Here is a 19,669-nt window from a genome sequence, read left to right on the forward strand (position 1 = left end):
GCCTGATGTATTGATATCAAGATAAAAAAAGAGCTAAAGAGAAGAATCTTCAGCATCTTTCAAAGTTCTTTATGGTTGAATAAGAACAAAGCAATTTGTACAGCAGTCCTGGGTTACTGACACTCCTACAAAGTAAAGGGAGCAATAAGAGTGGAGGACAAAATCGTTACTTTCCAATCCAAACAGAGCTGAAGTTCAGCTTATCTGGCAATTGAAAAACACAGCGATCTTGTCAAAGCTGCAGTAGAAGACTCCATCATCAATTGTGATTCAGCAAAGCTTTGCACAGGCTGACTGCCACACACTGTGACTACTTCACTACTATAATGACTTCTTCGCACCTGCCCCCGCCAGGCTACCCGATTACACAGCATTAGAGGACATCATACAGTTCCGCAGTGAAGGTAAGATGTCTGTTCCTGTTTGTTTGTTAATTGAGCTGCATTACAATGATTATTTCAGTGACAGCTATTGATAGGTCCTGATTTTGAAGCTATTAATTGAAAGGTCGTAAAGTAAACTAGCGGTTTACCAACAGCACACATGCAAAGTCTTTTCTTTCAGTGTTATTGTGTTCAAACCACAGTATGGGCCCTGAAGAAATAGGCTTAACGTCAATGAAAATGGGCGGGGGAGGTCTCTCGGAAAAATGCGCGAGTTGCTTGGGATTTAGTAGCTCACGACGATTTTCACTGACCAGAAGTAGCTCTCACTACACAAAATGTTGGAGGCCCCTGATCCACCCTCTATGTTAAGCATAGGTAAGTCAGGATCTTAGCAGATATTAGTTTTTGGCAAAAACCGCAATTTTCGCCAAAATCTAACGTGTGCTAAAATCCTGTGGGCTGCCTTGTAAATATCGCGATGTGAACATCAGCAATATTTTACAAGGTAGTCCATCCGGGGTATGCCCAGTGAAACCCACTTTGCATCTCATTAGATTTTTTGGCTTTTTAAGCCAAAAAAGCGGAGATCAAGCCCTTGTTAATATGCCCCATAGTTTGACTGCTTGAACAGGGAAGGATGTGCCACCCTTGGGCATATTATCAAGGACGGCATTAAAAATTATCGCCTGTTTAGCGAGAGAAAACTGACGCTAAAGCGGCGATAATGGGCTTGATAATATGCCCTTGAGAATTCCAATAGAAGTCCATGTTCTGGTGTAAACATGGACTTCTATTGGAATTCTCCAGGGCATTTATCAAGCCCATTATCGCCGCTTTAGTGGCAGTTTTCTGCCGCCAAAACAGCGATAATTTTAATGCCGTCCTTGATAATATGCCCCCTTGGTTTTTTTTGGTACATTGGGATTTCAAGGCAAGGTGCCACTCTAGAGCGGAGGTTCCTTTTTTGAATGTGTTTGGTGATTTTATTCCTGATGAAGAGCGGTCCTGTTCCATGTATCGCTTTGTGGGTGATAGAAAGCAGCTTGAACGTTGATCTTCTTGCAATTGGTAACCAATGTAGGGCTTTCACGGCAGGGGAGATGTGGTCTTGTGGTTTTATATGTAGTCGTAGCCTGGCAGCCGAGTTCTGAATCTGTTGTTGTCTTTTCATGGTCGCTATAGGTGATCCGTGGTAGAGGCTATTGGCGTAATAGAGTTTGGACAGAACAAGGGTGATGGTAGCCTGGACCTTGTGTGGGAATCCCAAATGGGGGAAGAGTTATCGCAGAGTTTTTATAGTAACAAAGCTTGATCTTGCTAGTTTGCCCACTTGGGGATTCATTGTTAGCTTAGAGTCCATGGTCGTTCTGAGGTTTCTTACTTTCTTCAATACTGTAGGCAGTGTTCCCAGATCATCAGGCCACATGGTGAGCAGCCACAATGTTTCTAATTGCCACACATTAGTATTTCTTTTTTGAAAGGATTCAGTTGGAGATGGCTCCACGTCATGCATTGATCCACGGCTCTGAGACAACTCAAAATTGGTGAGTTTCCAATGTCTTTGGGGCATTCCAGTTGAAGGAGTATTTGCGTGTCATCTACATAGTTATAGCACCTGAGGTGACATTGATTAATGCTGGTAATGACTTCATGTAGATGTTGGCAAGCATGGGTGAGATGATAGAGCTTTAAGGGACACCTGCTTTTGTGAAGTATGGTTTGGATGAGAAAGGGGGGCATGGATGACATTAGTCATGTTGCGAAGGTAGGATGCAATCCAATCTAGAGCAGTCCCCTCTATGTCGGCTTCGTTTGTATCAGAGTGTCATGGTCAACTGTGTCAAAGGCAGCCGTGCGGTCCAAGAGAAATAGGTTGGCAACATTTGAGGTCAACTGTGTTCTACAGGTCATCCCAGATGGCAAGGAGGGCAGATTCTGTGCCTCTTCCTGGATGGAATCCCATTTGGAAGTCTGAAAGTATGGCATTATTTTCAATTAATTGTGACATCTGGGCAAATGCTGCTCCTTCTATCAGTTTGCCCAGGAAAGGTCAATTCATAATGGGTCTGTAGTTGTCAGGTTTCAGCGGGTCCAAGTTTGTTTTCTTCAGTAATGGGCGTTTGTATGACTTTTAGAGTTTTTCTACTGTAGTGGCAGCAGAGGTTGTTAGAAGAATTGTCTTGAAGGTTTGTGGTGGACACGGGTCAGAAGGGCTGCCGGCAGGCCTGCTTGCTATTCCCAGGTCCATAATTATATTTAGAATAGTTGTCTCCTCTGGATTTCAATGCCGGAATGGAGATCTGTCAGTTGATCTCCCTTTCCACGTGGGTCTAGTCACAAAAATATCTCTGGTGGATGTTCCTTACAGCAAGGATCTGTCTAACTGCATAGCTTCAAACCTCTGCAAGGCAGAATTGTGCATTGTGTTCTGTTAGTGGCACTATCCCTGCAGTTAGGATGTTGTGCAGTGATGAGTTGAGGACTCAATTACAAAGACACGGGAATTCTAATCTTGGCGTCCCCACTTGACCATGTTCGTTGTGATCTTTGGCAGATAAGTTTATCCCTTTTGTGCCTGAACCATCTGCCAAGATTGTGAGTGCTTTGAATGTTGATCTATAGAACACTTACATATAATTTATTTTTATTTTTATTTATTTATTGAAATTTTATAACATGTTATACAAACATCTCCAATGTCATCAGTACTGTATCATAGGAAAAGCAAAAACTTAAATTTAAGAGAGACAAAACAAAAAGCATGAAAGAACCACTTCTGCGACTGTAAAATCATACATTAAACATGTACGCAAGATGGGGAAGACCGACACGGTAAACATCCCATCTAATTGCTCCACTAACCTGAGATCAGGAGCATAGCACCTGTGATGTATTGCTGGACCGACCAATGCCCAAGTACAGATGCTTTGACGAATCAGCGACATGCCTGGGAGGTCGGGGGGTTAGAAGCAGTTGGGGAAACAGGAGTGGGGTTGTTGGGTACTAATTTGCACAGGGACACAAGGCGAGATTTAGGGCTGATAGAGTGTACTGACACACACTGCAGAATACAATGCTGAGGACGGGCACTTGGCTCAGATGTACATTCCCTTATTTCCCGGACGGGTGGACTGACAGTAGATGCTGAAGGATTATTATGCACTTATTGTGTGCCACTCTGTTGAACTTTGTGATGGACACCAGGTCTTTCCATAACGCCCTACGGGCTGTATGTTATGTCTTATTGTGAATTATTAAAATTTGTTTAAAAAAAAAATTAAACATGTCCGCAAGTTGTACATACATTAGCATCCATGCATGACTATTGACGAAAAACTACATCAAGAAAGAGAACCTGCCTCATAAATCCATATCCTCAACTCTAGTTGATTAGATGCTAGGAACCCAACTTCAACCTCCACTAGGAATCAGCAAGGTATAAATATGCCCAAATAAAGAAGACGAGAAAGAGATACACTAAAGTAGCAAACTACATTTCTGAAAGACACATGCACTTTACAATAATCTATGGCCTAGTAATTAGCCTACTCCCTGCATCCAGAGCCAATTTCCCCCGACCCGTGATTCTCAAATTTATGACAATAATCTATTCAGGGTCCACTGATAGCTTCCCTGCTAAGTATTTTGGATAAAGTCCACAAAAATTCTTATGGCGATTCTGGGGAGGAAGTAATTCGCTGTATAGCTCAGTTTGTGTGTTGCAATAAAGCATATCCCATGACCATTCCGCTAGGGTAGGAGGCGGACCTCGCGCCTAGCGCATTGCAACTCTGCACTTTGAGATCAATAACCCCATCTCTATCAATCGTTAAATATCTTTCTTTATCTGTTTCGAGTAACCTAGTGGGGCTAGTAGACGGTCCAGCAATATTGGTGTTTCTACAATATCGCTCAATTCCTGGAATAGCAGGCTCCAGTAATTTGCTACATCCCGGCAAAGCCAGGCTACATGTAAAAAGTCAGCTGGACTAGCTCTGTAGCTATCACACTCCGCTGTTTCCCGCAGACCAAATCTATCCAGGCGGGCTGGTATATAATAGACCCTTTGTATAAATTTGGGGGCACATCAGCAACAACCGGCGATCATTATCGCTAAGCGCACTTAGCGCTAGGATAATTATCGCCGGCTAACGTGGATTTTTATCGCTGAGATAGCGTGCTATTAGCAACGTTTATCTCAAAAGCAATAAAAATCCTAGCGCTAACTGCCAAACGTGAGATTATCGTTGGAAAACCAGCCATAATCCCACAAAGTTTGGCGATAGCTTGCTGATAGGGCCTCACATACCTAGGCATGATATCCACCTTCCATAGGATATCATGGCTAAGTCAGTTTCAAAGCAAGCGTAAGGAAACTAGCTATAACAGAGGTTATCGCTACTTTTCTTGTCGCTATGCTGCTTTGCGTGAGGCTTGATAATAGTCTCCCGTTATCCTGGGGAGGAACGCCCACTTTGCATCTCATTAGAGATGCAAAGCTGGGCGTTAAGAATACGTGCGCTAATGCAAGGTTTCACGCGTTAGCGTGACCTTGCTAATTAGGCGATAAAATTATCGCCGCTTTTGCGGCCGTTTTCGGCCAAAAAGCGGCGATAATTTTCTATCGCCGCCTTGTAAATATGCCCCTTGAAGTGGATTAGCCGATTACATCCGGTCAAGAAGACGTGCCGCGTTGCCTCACAGGAGTAGCTCCAGGTGTCATCGTCAAGAGCCATATCTAAGTCAGATTGCCTTTCTAGTCGCGATATAGTGTAGAGGTTCTTGCGGTAGCCCTGTACTGCAACGTAGATGCTAGATACCAGCCTGCAAGGAGATTCGGATCGTAACATTGAAGAGAAGGGAATGACCTCCGGCGGCTCCGCCATGTCATTTCCAAGGAGCTCCTGCAGGGCGTGTCTTACTCTATGAATGTGGAATTGCACCACTCGTGTGACCTCCTGATTGTTGGCACCAGTCTCGCCCCATTTACGCACACTGCCGTCAAGGAAGAGTTCTCCCTCCAATTTTAGTTATAGGAATAGACTTTAAAGCCTTAACCACCTCCCACTCTCCGCTGATGGCAACCAGCCCCACCACTCAATCAGGGTTATCGGAGAATATAGTATAGTGCTCGCCTGCCTCTTCACCAAGTCGTGCCGCTCATGTACTGTGGCGTTTACCGAGTCCAAAATACCAGTACAACAGTCAGGAGCATGGAATAAATGGTAGGGGAGTGCAGAGGGGGCAGCAACCATCCTCTCTATGTGCAAATGTGGGGATCTAACTGCTGATGTATCCAATGGTAGGCGTGCGAACATTGTGCTACTAAAATCTGGGGCCCCTAGGCCGCCCAGAGCATAGGGAAGGGTGAAAACCCTCCACTGGACATGCAGCTGTTTTCCCGCCCATGCCAGTTTCGTTAGTATTGAGTTTATGAATTTAAAGAAATGTGCAGGAAGGATCATAGGTATGTTTAAAAACATAAACAAGAACCTGGGGAGTACCACCATCTTTATCAATTAAATGCGCCCAAGCAGAGACAGAGAAAGGCGAGCCCAACGTTCCACATCCTCCTCCAGCTTGGTGACTGCCCTGCCATAGTTCTCCCTGAAGACTATCTCCGGGTATGTATGGATCTGGATGCCCAGATAGCGCACCGGGTCATTTGACCAAGCCACAGGGAAGTCCAATTCACAGGGAGAAGTGAGCTCAGTCAATGGGAATATAATGGACTTGTTCCAATTAATTTTTAGTCCAGAAAGTTCCCCATAGCAGACAACCTCTCTAAGCACAGGAGATAAATTAGTCTCAGGATTTCTGATATATAGGAGAGTGTCATCTGCTTATGATGATATTATTAAATTATAATTAGGTAATCAAATTCCTCATTACCTATGGTATTCCCTCTGTGCGCAGGCAAGGGGGTCTGCAACAATTGCATATAGTAGTGGGGATAGCGGGTAACCTTGTCTAGTGCCTCTGGATATTTTGATGGGAGCTTAACCATATCCCCAACCCTGATTCTGGCAGTTGGAGAGGTGTACAGGACAGCCACCAATTTAATAAATAGTTCGCCAACCCCCATTCTTCTCAACACCGTGCTCATAAATGCCCATTCCACAGAGTCAAAAGCTTTTTCCGCGTCAGAGAAGACTGCGGCAGTCTTGATTTCAGGATTAATGTGTTGCACTGCTGCGAAGAAAGTGCGAAGATTATAGGTTAAATTGCGCCCTGGGATGAAACCCGTCTGTTCCGTGCTGGTCAGCTTCGGAACTAGCGGAGCGAGACGGTTGGCGAGTACCTTGGCATATATTTTAGTATCAACATTCAACAGCGACAATGGACAGTTGGGGAGGAGCACTCATTAGGAGGCTTACCAGGTTTCCTATTAATGACTATCAACGCTTCTCTCATCGAAGAGGCCATCTCACCAGATTCGCTAATTTCTTCGAACAGTGTTACCAAGTGAGGGACTAGGAGATCTCTGTGGGGCATATCTACAAGGCGGCGATAGAAAATTATTGCCACTTTTACGGCCGTTTTCGGCCGAAAAGCGGCGATAATTTTATTGCCTAATTAGCAAAGTCACGCTAACGCATGAAACCTTGCTTTAGCTCACGAAATCTTAACGCCCAGCTTTGCATCTCTAATGAGATGCAAAGTGGGCGTTCCTGACCTAACATGACAGGAGAAATGTCGCTAAGCGACATTTCTCCTATCATCAAGCCCCACGCTATGAAGCATAGCGGCAAGAAAAGTAGCGATAACCACTGTTATCGCTACTTTCCTTACGCCTGCTTAGGGACTGACTTAGCCATGATATCCTATGGAAGGTGGATATCATGGCTAAGTTTGTGAGGCCCTATCAACAAGCTAACGCCACATTTCGTGAGATTATCGCTGGGTTTCCAGCGATAATCTCACGGTAGGCAGTTAGCGCTAGGATTTTTATCGCTTTTGAGATAAGCGTTACTAATAGCACGCTATCTCAGCGATAAAAATCCACGTTAGCCGGCGATAATTATCCTAGCGCTAAGTGTGCTTAGCGATAATTATCGCCGGTTGTTGCTGATATGCCCCTAAATTCTTTGAAAAAGGCAACTGTAAGACCATCCTGCCCAGTGGCACTTCCCGAGCGCATACCTATAAAGGCCTTGTGTATCTCCCAGGCCTCCAACGGCCTCATCAGATACTCACACTGCTTATTGGCTAGCCAGGGCAGCTTAATGTATTCAAGGAAGTCTAGAATATTGTAAAGCGCTATGATAGCCTCGGGTCTTGTCAGCGGTATATAAAACTCTCTAAATAAATTTTAAAAAAATTGCTCTCATTTGCACTCGTACGAGAGTGATAAAGTTCAGAATAATGCTGACCAAATTGATGTGCTGTACTTTCAGGATCAGTGAGTGACTCCCCCATATCTGTACGAATTGCAGTGACTGCAGAGGCCTCTGGCCTATGCCGCAGCAGCTCTGCCAATGTTGCTCCCGGACGCTCCCCCTTCCCATATACTCTAGCCACTGCGTATTTACCCATATGTTTGACTTCGCTGTCAGCCGCCTCATGATATTCCTCTAATGTCTTTTTTAGCTCTTCTGTGGTACTAGCTTCCTCCTCGTACAGCAATCCCAGTTCTAGTTCACTCAGGCGTTTTTCTAAGCTATCAAAGCGGCCTCTGATAGAGCGTAGCACCCCCGAGTGCTTGGAAATTACAATGCCCCTAGTATATACTTTGAAAGTTTCCCAGACTGTGGAAAATCTGTCCAGTTCCATCGTCCATCGCTTGGCCTTGAGTCCCAGACACCATCCGCACTAGGAGTTACGATTGGCACATTCCAATGCACTCCCATGTCTGGCTTTTACTACATAAGTCAATTCATGAACAAAGAGCTTCTCTACTAACGAGCAACTGTCCTTGCACCTGGGGTGAGATCATGCAAGGCAGACATACTTCACATCTTTTAACTTGCAATTTACTACAGCCTAAAACCTCTACTGGAATAAATCCTTTTGGCCTATTGCCCTTGGCTAACATAAGAAAATACCAGGCCTTTTGCCTCAACGATATATGCGAATTCTGGCCACTACTACGGTTACACAAGCATGTCTAAATCACAGTATTGACATTTACGTCTTTCTTTCATGTGTGGTCAAACTAAACAGTCTACAGACATGAATTCTAATCTACACGTTTAACATCACGTTGTTCAAATGACTGAACTCTGTGCATTTCTCTAATACATTCACAATATGCTTGTACATAGCTAACACTTCTATTGAAATCGATAGATTATACAATTCTTAATACATTGCACACAAAATACCTGAGTACACATTTGATTATATGCGGGTGCCGACTAACAGTGAATATAATGCACCCCTACAATTTTCAAACTTTTAAGCGCTACATCAGTTCCCCCCTTTGATGACATCTGTCATCACACCATTACAATCTCCCTTTCTTTAGAACTGATTTAAACCGCACTGGTCGTGACTGTACCATGTCGAACTCCCTCCATTCTCTTAAGACTCTCATACTGCTGCTCCTGAAACTTCGCCATTCTTTTCTCGTTTGCTCTAAGAGCTCTTTCAACCTTGCCTCCTTGATACCACTTCCATGCTTTCACACATCCCCACAAACAAATCACACAAACTACAGCAATGATAATTGGCTTCAACACTGATCCAAGAAATCCTCTTCCCAGGTTCGCAAACCACGTTCCCACTCTTCCAAATCCTTGTCCAATCTTTTCCCACACATTCTCCTCCGTCAAGTCCATAATCTCCTTGTGAATAGTTGTGATGTTATCTATGTACTTCCCTATCTCCTTCGTGTTGTCTGGAATATATGTACAGCATTCTTGAACCTTCAATAATTTGCAGACTCCGCCTTCCTTGGCTAATAACACGTCTAATGCAAGGCGATTCTGCATAACCATATTTCGTATCGACAACATCTCTCCAGCCACCAACAACAAAGACCTCGCCGTATTCATAGACAACTCATCAACTACAGTCGCCAACCTCCTGATCTTCACGTCATTCAACACCACACCCATACTAGGTATCATTGCTCCATATATATCACCAATCACTGCACCTGCATTTACAGCCCTACGTCTTCTAGAATGTTGCTTCGTCTCTAACAACTCCAAATCCTCTGTGTGATAAATCTTCGGGAATATGATAGCCAAATAGCATATGCCATACCAATTTGCGGGTAGCCTGACATAAGCATTCTTCCCACATACATAATACACTGTCGGAATCACTTCTACCGGACCTTGCATAAAACCCTTAACAGAAGCCTCCAGGGTGAAGGTCTGAGAACAGGTGCTATGTCCTACTGCAACCTTCTCCGTGGCCGATTGAGGCCGCCCAATACACAAATTCCCTCTCTGCACTTCATCTAACGCTATTGGTCCATAACTTCCCTTGGACTTGTGAGCCTTCTCCTCCTCTGTCCAATCTACTGGGCTATCTCCGGTGTCTCGTGTCTGGGTCAACTTTCTATATCTGTCCTCCACTTGATCAATGAATTTCTTCTCCGTCCCCGATAACGCACATGTCAGGTTATGCCTGTGAGCATGCGCAGTATCCAACTTCACAGTCGGTCTAAAATACTTCAGGAGTCTGTCCTCTTTCTTATAATAATCGTATTTATTCAAATGCTTGATTGCTGGAAGTTCAGGAAGTACCGTGTCAAAATTCGAAAAGAAATACTCGAAATGTCTCCTATCATAAAATAGACTGAGCAATAAACTACAAGAAATCCCATATGTCAATGGGAGATGATGATACTTGATACCTTCATCCACTGAAGCAGGCAACTGCATACACACATAACAATCCTTCACATCCATCGCATCAACATATTCATACAATAACTTTGCATAAGCATTAAGCTTAAAATCACCCTTCGACAAATCCATGTGGAGTCTGCGATCCTCACTTAACTTGGATGTTCCCTGTTCCCGGATACTAACATCTCTCTGTCCTGGGGTAATAGGTGTGGGTGCTCCCTGAACCTTCCCCTTTTGCCTGTGAGCCACCATATATGAACTGATCACTACTGCAAATATAGTGACTATCACAGCCCCTATCAGTGTACCTATTATCAATTTAGCCCTACGATGTGTGTTTGCAGGATCTGCCATCTTCGGAATATACTCAATGTCCAGTACAGTCTCTGAAATAGTAAGTCTCTTTCTCATTAATGTCTCTTTCGTGAACTTAGGCAAACTCTCCCTAACCTTTTCTCTGTTCTATAACGGAAAAATCGCTAATTTTGTTCTTCTACCGCTCGGATCTAGGTTATCTTCTTCCCTGCTTGCAACCCTCTCAAATCAATCCAACATAACTGCTGGTCCCAACAGTTCCAGGACTCCCTGCAATATTTCGAGCTTAAGGATGATCAGTTCTTGTGGATCTGGCACAGTAGTGAACATCGGGAACTCCAAATTGTCCAAGATCATACCTCGAATGACACTCAGAAAGGGTGGACTCGGAATGTGGATAGTCAGGATTCCTTCGATCTCCAGTCCCGGAACTTTCAGCAACACTTCCACTCTCTGGAGCGGGACACTGTTGACCAATGTCATCGACCTCAATCTTCCCGTGCTCGGTAACCCTGGCATCAGTCACTGGATATGCCCACTCTGGTGAAGCGTACTTCCGACTTGGCACTCTTGTTCTCTTTGATCTTCTCACACCACCTTGAGGATACTCCTCGTCGCCTGATTCCCCTTCTGGCTCCCCCGAAACTGGTGCAAGATCTGTGTCCGGTACCAACCTCAGGTTTACCCGTTTCTGTCTTGCGGGCCAAACCCTTTCTGCTTCTGTGGCACCTCCGGTCTTCCCTTCGATACCCTGTGCACTGACCTCCTCCTCTTCGGCAGAACTCGATTCCGTACTACCCACTGCACCTCTTGCTCCTTCGCCCGTTTCTGGGTCAGTACTTCTTTCACGTCCTTCCTCAGCTCGGTTCAGTGCACCATCAGCCGCTTCAGCAACCCTTACAGCTTGACTGGCCCTCTCAGGTGGTTCTGTCGGCTCAGCTGGATTTTCGTTCTCGAGAGGGGCTGTATCTTCTAAGGGTGCTGGAACTCTACGGGTATGGGAAGCATGCACCCAGTTCGGTAAACCTCCACACTTAACTGCTGTGTTCGTGATGAGGATCACTTGAAACGGGCCTCGCCACCTAGCATCCAAGCAACTCTTCCTCACGTGCTTGCAGACTAAGACCCAATCGCCTGGGCATAAGTCGTGGCACAGGTCGCTCGCAGCTGGAACCGTTGCTGTCTGCACCTGCTGAGACACAGAATGGACCACGTCAGCAAGGCCTTTACAATAGTCCAGGATCATATCATCAGTGATATTTATCAGCGCAGTAGCAGGTATTGCAGGCAAACGCATCGCTCTCCCCATGAGGATTTCATGGGGAGACAACCCAGTCCTTCTATCAGGCACACTTCGGAGGCTCATAAGGACCAAGGGTAATGCATCAGACCATTTCAGAGACGTAGACGAACATACTTTCGCCATCCGAGCCTTCAGAGTTCCATTCACCTGCTCCACTATCCCTGAAGCTTCTGGTCTATAGCTACAATGTAGTCTCTGATCTATATTCAGGGCAGCACAAAGCAACTTCATAACTTCGCTATGGAAATGAGTTCCTCTGTCCGATTCAAAGGACGTCGGGAACCCGTACCTTGGAATGAGTTCTCTCAATAGTAGTTTAGCTACCGTGAGTGTGTCACATCTGCGTGTAGGGTATGCCTCCACCCACCTGGAAAAGACACATACTATGACTAATATGTACCTCAACCCATTACACTTCGGCATCTCAACAAAATCAAGCTGCATCCTATTGAAAGGTCCTCCTGACCTCCCTATGTGGCTCAACGTCACAGCTGTCCTCTTTCCTACATTCATCTGTTGACAAGTGACACACCTCTGGCACACGGTTTCAGCCACTGCCCGAAACTTCGGGTTGTACCAAGTCTGACGAAACACTCTCATCATTGCGTCTCTCCCAAGATGCACAGCACCATGTATCAGCCTCGCCATGGGGTTCAACAAACTTTCCGGCAACACTGCTCGTCCATCATTCGAAACCCATATATCCACATCTCCTTTCTCACACCCCGCTCGTATCCAACTATCTCGCTCCTGATCCGAGACTCCTTCCTGAAGCTGTTTCAGTTTTTCCCATGAGTCTGCCATTGCCAACATCTGATCATACACCAATTCCTCCTCGGTTTCTTCAATGTGAGTCTCCGTAAAATTGCATCCCTGCTCTGCACAAAACCGAGCTACTTCATCGGCATAATTGTTACCCAACGAAACAAAATCATTTCCCATCGTATGAGCAGCACATTTAACAACGGCAATTTCATCAGGGCCTTGCAATGCTTCAAGCAATTTTCGTACATGGTCACCATTTCTTATAGGAGAACCTGAAGACGTCATAAACCCTCTCTGGGACCATAGCTGTCCGAAGTCATGAACCACACCAAACCCATACTGACTGTCCGTGTAAATAGTTACACGGATCTTCTCGGCTGCCAAACAGGCACGAGTCAAGGCAATGAGCTCAGCCACCTGCGCGGAGTGTACTCCTTCCAAACAAGCGGCTTCAACCACCCCCGTGATGGTGCATACAGCAAACGCTGCTCTCAATCGACCGACACTGTCTCTTAAACATGAACCGTCCACAAAGAAAATCTCATCTGACACTGGGAGCGGTTCATCGACAATGTCAGGTCTCGGTTTGGTGCATAGTTCCGTAACGTCGAGACAATCATGGTCCTCACAATCTTCATTATCATCTATATTTGGAACAGGTAACAATGTAGCAGGGTTTAAAACAGCACACCTCTTCAAGGTCACATTATCGGCTGCAAGGATAACTTGCTCATAACGAGTCAGCCTATTATTCGTGAGGTGTTGTGTTTTAGTCCTAGTCATCAACAATTCAACAGAATGTGGCACATGTACAGTAAGAGGATGACCCATCACAATGCTCTCACATCTCTCGATGCTGACACCTGTTGCCGCAACGGATCTGAGACATCCGGGCAACGCAGAAGCTACTGGATCTAAAGTAGCTGAGAAATAGGCAACTGGTCTACGGACACCCCCATGATTCTGAGTTAACACTGCTAATGCGCAACCTTCCCTTTCGCAGCAGAACAATGCAAATGCCTTGTTGTAATCTGGCATTCCCAACGCAGGAGCGCTACATAAGGCTTCTCTCAGCCTCAGAAATGATTTCAAGCAGTCGTCGTCCCATGGCACCGGATCACTCACATCCTTTCGCGTCAGCCGCTGTAAAGGCTTCGCTTCAAAGGAAAAGTTTGGGATCCACTGGCGGCAATAGCCCACCATTCCCAAAAACATTCTAACTTCCCTCTGTGTCGAGGGAACTGGCATTCTCAGAATTGCATCAATGCGATCTGGAGACACCTTCCTTTTACCCTTTTCAATTCTGTGCCCCAAATACTGTACCTCAGGTAAACAGTATTGCAGCTTGCTTGGAGACACCTTGTGACCGTTCTCTCCCAGGAAATTCAACAGCGCAATGGTATCGGCCCTGCAAGCGTCTTCTGTCTCTGACGCGACAAGCAGGTCGTCAATGTATTGCACCAAAACAGAGTTTCGCGGCAACACAAGACTTTCAAGATTCTTCTTTAGGAGCTGATTAAAAATCGATGGGCTCTCCGTATATCCCTGTGGGATACGACACCACGTTAATATACGATTTTCTAGCCTAAATGCAAAAAGAAATCTGCTCTCTTCGTGTAGGGGAATCGAAAAGAATGCCTGACATAAGTCAATCACTGTGAACCATCCAGCTTCACATGGGATCTGAAACAGTATCACAGATGGATTCGGTACCACTGGACAACATGGAACAACTATGTCGTTTATTTTCCGCAAGTCTTGCACTATCCTGAACTTCCCACTTGGTTTCTGCAGTCCCATAATGGGCGAGTTACATGGACTACCCATGATCTCCACCAGTATTCCCTGCCTGATCATAGACTCGATCACAGGTTTAATCCCTGCAATCGTTTCAGGGGATAATTTATACTGAGGTGTTCTCGGGAATTCCGCATTTGGCTTAACCTGTATCTTCACCGGTTCCACTCCCCTGACTAAGCCAATCTCCTCTCCACTTAGGTCCCACACGTCAGCCGATACTGACTCCCTCAAATCCTGTGGAAGCTCCTCCACTGTCAAAGCTGGGTACATTTCCACGCACACCCGCTAATTTGCAACCTTAAAGGTCGCATCATCATCTCTTGTCTGCACCTCTACTCCTTTCGGGGTACAGTAAATTGTGCAATTGAGCTTGCACAATAAGTCTCTTCCCAACAAACAAACAGGACTAGAATCGCACACCACGAACTGATGTCGATCCCTAAAATTTCCTATCCTGACTGGAATCGGTTCTGTCAAGGGGCTAACTAGCCTCTTGTTCGCTACTCCAACCACTTGTATGCTTTCTCCAGAAAGGGCTACACCCGGGACTACTGCTGATCTTATAGTTGACCTGGTAGCCCCCGTATCAACTAAAAAGGTAGTAGGGTGTCCATCGAGTTCTGCTTCCACAAAGGGTCCTCTCTGATCTACTTCTAAAATGGCCCTAAGTATGCAATCATCATCTTGGCCTAAACTCAACCGAGCCAGTAAGTCCATCCCCTTCTCTTCGCTTACTTCAAACATGGGCATCTGCAAATAGGTTCGAGCTCCCTGCTGTATGTTCTGTATACTGGGTGGCTGGGGAATCTGCACTTGCGGGATGCCGGTCCCCCCTTGCATCATTCTCGGTACAGTCACCGTCTGTACCTGTTCTGCCCCAGGGACCTGACCCATTGCTCCCTCCATCTGTGGCTGATTATAGGGGTTCAAGGGACACTCGCGCCTCCAGTGTCCCACCTGATGACACTGGTGACAAGCTGTCGTCTTTTTCAGTATTGCTACGTCTATACCTGTCCTAGGGTCTATGGGCCTCGGCCTCCCTTGACCCTGCACGTTCTGATTCCCTGTCTGATAATTTCCCTGTCTCCTTACCACTGGACCCCCACTCGGCGGTCCCTAAGCAGCTTGCATCTGAATGAGCAATAGGTTATCCTTCATCTTCTTGTGCTTCGACTCAATCTCATCCGTGCAGTACCTGGCGTACCGCAAGATTTCATCTACGGGCTTATTCTGCCAACAGATTAAATGCTGCTGTATCATGAGACTAACCTCGGGCTTCAGACCCAGCACGAACTTAGACACAAACTGTCCCATATCTTTCGTCTCTAACTCGTCTAGACCACTGTACTGCTTAAAAGCCTTCAAGAGTCTCTCATAAAATTCATGTACTGTTTCCTTTGGCTCCTGCACCGTCCTGTCTATTTTCACCCAATCAATGTCTTGGGGTGAAACCTTCGATTTCAACCAGGTAATTACTTTCTCATACAGCCTCATCACCGCTGGCGACGGACCATTGGTAATCATATTCCTCTCAGGCTCATAGTCCGGCCAATCAACAGCGATCTTACATGCGTTCCACAGATCTCCCGGAACCACGATGTCGAATAAGGTATTTAGGTCTATCCACAACACCTTCGAAATCTTGACAAAACGCTCAACTTGCTTGTACCACTCTGCAGGCTTCTCCCTGAGCCTGGGAAAATCGTTCGTAAATGATGCCAAATCCCCCCTGCTCCATGGTACATACACATATCCTCCATTCGCCACTTCCCTCAGGGGAAAGGTCTTTGCTAATAACAACCCTTCACCCGGGGTTCCTCCTTCCGCTCCCTTAGAGGTCTTTTTCTTAGACCATTTCTCTTCCCATTTATCAAGCGTCAGCCATGGCCGCATGGCTAGAACCAGTTCTCTGGCATGTGACCTCAATCCAACAACCCTCATCTCCTCCAACTCTCGCTCAGTATAATGCATCCTATGACTTCCTTGCAACACCCTAGTCTTGGATAAATCCACATCATATTCCTTCGCCAATCCCCTCAATTTCTCGTGTGCCATCCGTGCTTTCCGAGTCACATCTTTCGCTACAAAAAACAGCTCATCCGGATTGTAGGATACTATCCTCTCAAGAGGTAGACTTCCATATATGATTTCGTCTACCTCTGCCTTGAGCCTTACTATATCTATCATGCCTGCCTTCAAGGCTCCTTTCAACACCTGACAACTGGCCCCACGTCCCTCATCATATTCACATTCCGGTTCCTTCTCTCTCCTCCCTTCTGGTGCTTCTATAGGAGCAGAATAACTCCTAAAGTTATCCTGAGCTTTCTCCGCTTGTCCCACATTCCGGTTCAGGTGCCTCTCTGACGGTACCCATGACCTTAAATCTGATCTCGACTCCATCAGAGTCCTCGGCCTCACCGATCTCTGGTCCTCTTCGCCCCTAGATGTATCTGACACCGCTGCCAATGGTGTACTCCATTATACAGGGCTTGGAGGTCGGGCCATTGCCCCTTCCAACCCACTTTCCTCGCTTTCTCTCCTCGTTCTTTCTGCCACTTGTTCAGACCTCTCTCCTTCCTCCGATTCCGGACTGTATATCGACACAATCGGTCCAATGGTGACCGGTACCCTCAATGCATCCGGTAACCTCATCTCCCTCTCAATCCTCCCACTAACTTCAGACTGACTCTGTGAACTCTCTGTTCCACATGAAACCAACCCTTCCACTCGAGTCTCGGGTTGTATTGTTACCCTTCTAGTTTCCCCTCTCTCACCCCACCTATCATCTGCTTCATCTGGATTATAAGGAGGTGGTCTCTCGTCTAACAATCTTTGCAATACTCCATCATCAGAGTCACTCTCTTCATCCTGTGCTTTCACATGCCTTATCCCCGTGGCGTCTATCAATAAGGGATACAGTTTCTCTTCCTCAATTGTCTGCACTCTCCATCTTTTCTCCGCTGCGTCCCACTTGGCATCCTGAAATGCCCTGATCGACTTCCTCATCCTTTCCTGACTTCTTCCCTTTTCCTTATCATGCGCTGCTCTAATCCACGCATGTAATGCTTCAAACTGTGCCGGTCTTGGCAAGGGTCTTAAGGACCCCATCACCGACTTCAGTTGGTACAGCACCGCTAGTCTAAATGAGCCATACCTCGGGAAAGCTAGTTCCCCTTCACCTTGTGTAATCTTGTGCCAATTCTCGATCCAAACTATAGTATGTAACCCCACATTCTTTGCCATGTAATGTGCTGGGGTGTCCTCGGGTGGGGCTTCTTCTCCCTCTCGCACAACCACATGCTTATCGCCTCTACACAATTCTCGCAAAACCCTAAGACACTTCATGACGAGCGAATTTGGTCTCGCGCTCTATTTACTTCTTGTTCTTAAATCCTCCAATAACAGCGCGACTCACACCAACCGGCCTATCACAGCGCGACACCCTCTGACGTCACCTTCCTCCGTTCGCAGCAGTTCCCCTCTCCAAACACGTTTCACGCCTGCTCTCGTCCCATTCGTACACTGAAATAACCGATTAAGTTACTTCTCTGGCTGTCCGTCCACAGCCTCTGACTGTTCGTCCACAGTCTCTTGATCTTGTTGACCTCGATTGGCGCCCGTCTGCCCCGTCCGGCCAGACAGATCGCCACTGATAGGTTACTAACACTCCGATCCGCACACAACAACCCACGACCAGCGTTAAGTTGCCATACACACACACGTTCGCTCCCCCTATCTCGGTCCAGGTGATCGATGGTACCTCACGATCTCCTTTGGGTGGTCAACAAAATCTATCTCAGGTGTCTTCTACACCACAATTCCCGGGCTGCGCGCGCTCACAGCCTGATCTCACAATCACACGACATACACATCAACTCCGCAAGACATCACACAACAAATCAACACCGCAATCTACAACATCTCATTATGTTCATACTCACTCCTGGAACTGCTGCTTTCTGCCGCACTGCTACTCGCCGTCGATGCTCGTCTGCTGCCGTCTGCTGCTCGCCATCTGATGATTCAGCATCACTTATCGTCTTTTGGGCCTCAAGGATCACTTATCCTTATCTAATCTAATCGTCCCTCGCTATCGGAAGTAACCATCCTCTGCTACCAACTGCTCCGGCCCATTTTAGTATCTGGCAATTTTCTACTAGAACCCACTCTGGTCGGATGGAACTTTTTACTTGCCCAATAGCGTGGAGGGAATAAACACAATTTTCAAAAATGCTGCCCGCAATTTATCATAATCAAGGACTCGAGACTTAATCTCTTGGCTCTCTGGCTTTTATTATCAGCATAAAGATTTGAAGATACAAAGTCCTCAATACGAGGCACAACAAGTACATAGGCACTAACACAAATGCTACTCTACGAAGAATCTGCATACGGCTAAAAATAACTAAAAGCACAATCTCTAAAAGCATGAGGTAGAAAACTACCAAGCCAATGTCGATATTAGGGACACTGGACCATACCATCTCTGTCCCTACTCTGTACTAGATGACATCCCTACTTAGCAATCCCTTGAGACCCTCAATCGAAAGGTGTCAGAGTGAAACTTCCTAAGAAGTCTTCACTTAGAGAGCTTGGTCTAAGTTGCCCCCTCTATCTCTTCCCCTAGCCTTTCTCTGCTCTGGGCTGCTCTGATCTGCCTCCACCCTCGGGGCGCTTTCCCTAATACAGAACCCCAAATCTCAGAACACGCCCTTCGCACCTCCTCTTCTGCGGGGTCGTCTTTCAGTAATTTTCCACAGAGCGCTGTCCAGTTCCATCGTCCATCGCTTGGCCTTGAGTCCCAGACACCATCCGCACTAGGAGTTACGATTGGCACATTCCAATGCACTCCCATGTCAGGCTTTTACTACATAAGTCAATTCATGAACAAAGAGCTTCTCTACTAACGAGCAACTGTCCTTGCACCTGGGGTGAGATCATGCAAGGCAGACATACTTCACATCTTTTAACTTGCAATTTACTACAGCCTAAAACCTCTACTGGAATAAATCCTTTTGGCCTATTGCCCTTGGCTAACATAAGAAAATACCAGGCCTTTCGCCTCAACGATATATGCGAATTCTGGCCACTACTACGGTTACACAAGCATGTCTAAATCACAGTATTGACATTTACGTCTTTCTTTCATTTGTGGTCAAACTAAACAGTCTACAGACATGAATTCTAATCTACACGTTTAACATCACGTTGTTCAAATGACTGAACTCTGTGCATTTCTCTAATACATTCACAATATGCTTGTACATAGCTAACACTTCTATTGAAATCGATAGATT

Source organism: Triturus cristatus, chromosome 2_1 (genome assembly GCF_964204655.1).
Source record: "Triturus cristatus chromosome 2_1, aTriCri1.1, whole genome shotgun sequence".
Classification (NCBI taxonomy): domain Eukaryota; kingdom Metazoa; phylum Chordata; class Amphibia; order Caudata; family Salamandridae; genus Triturus; species Triturus cristatus.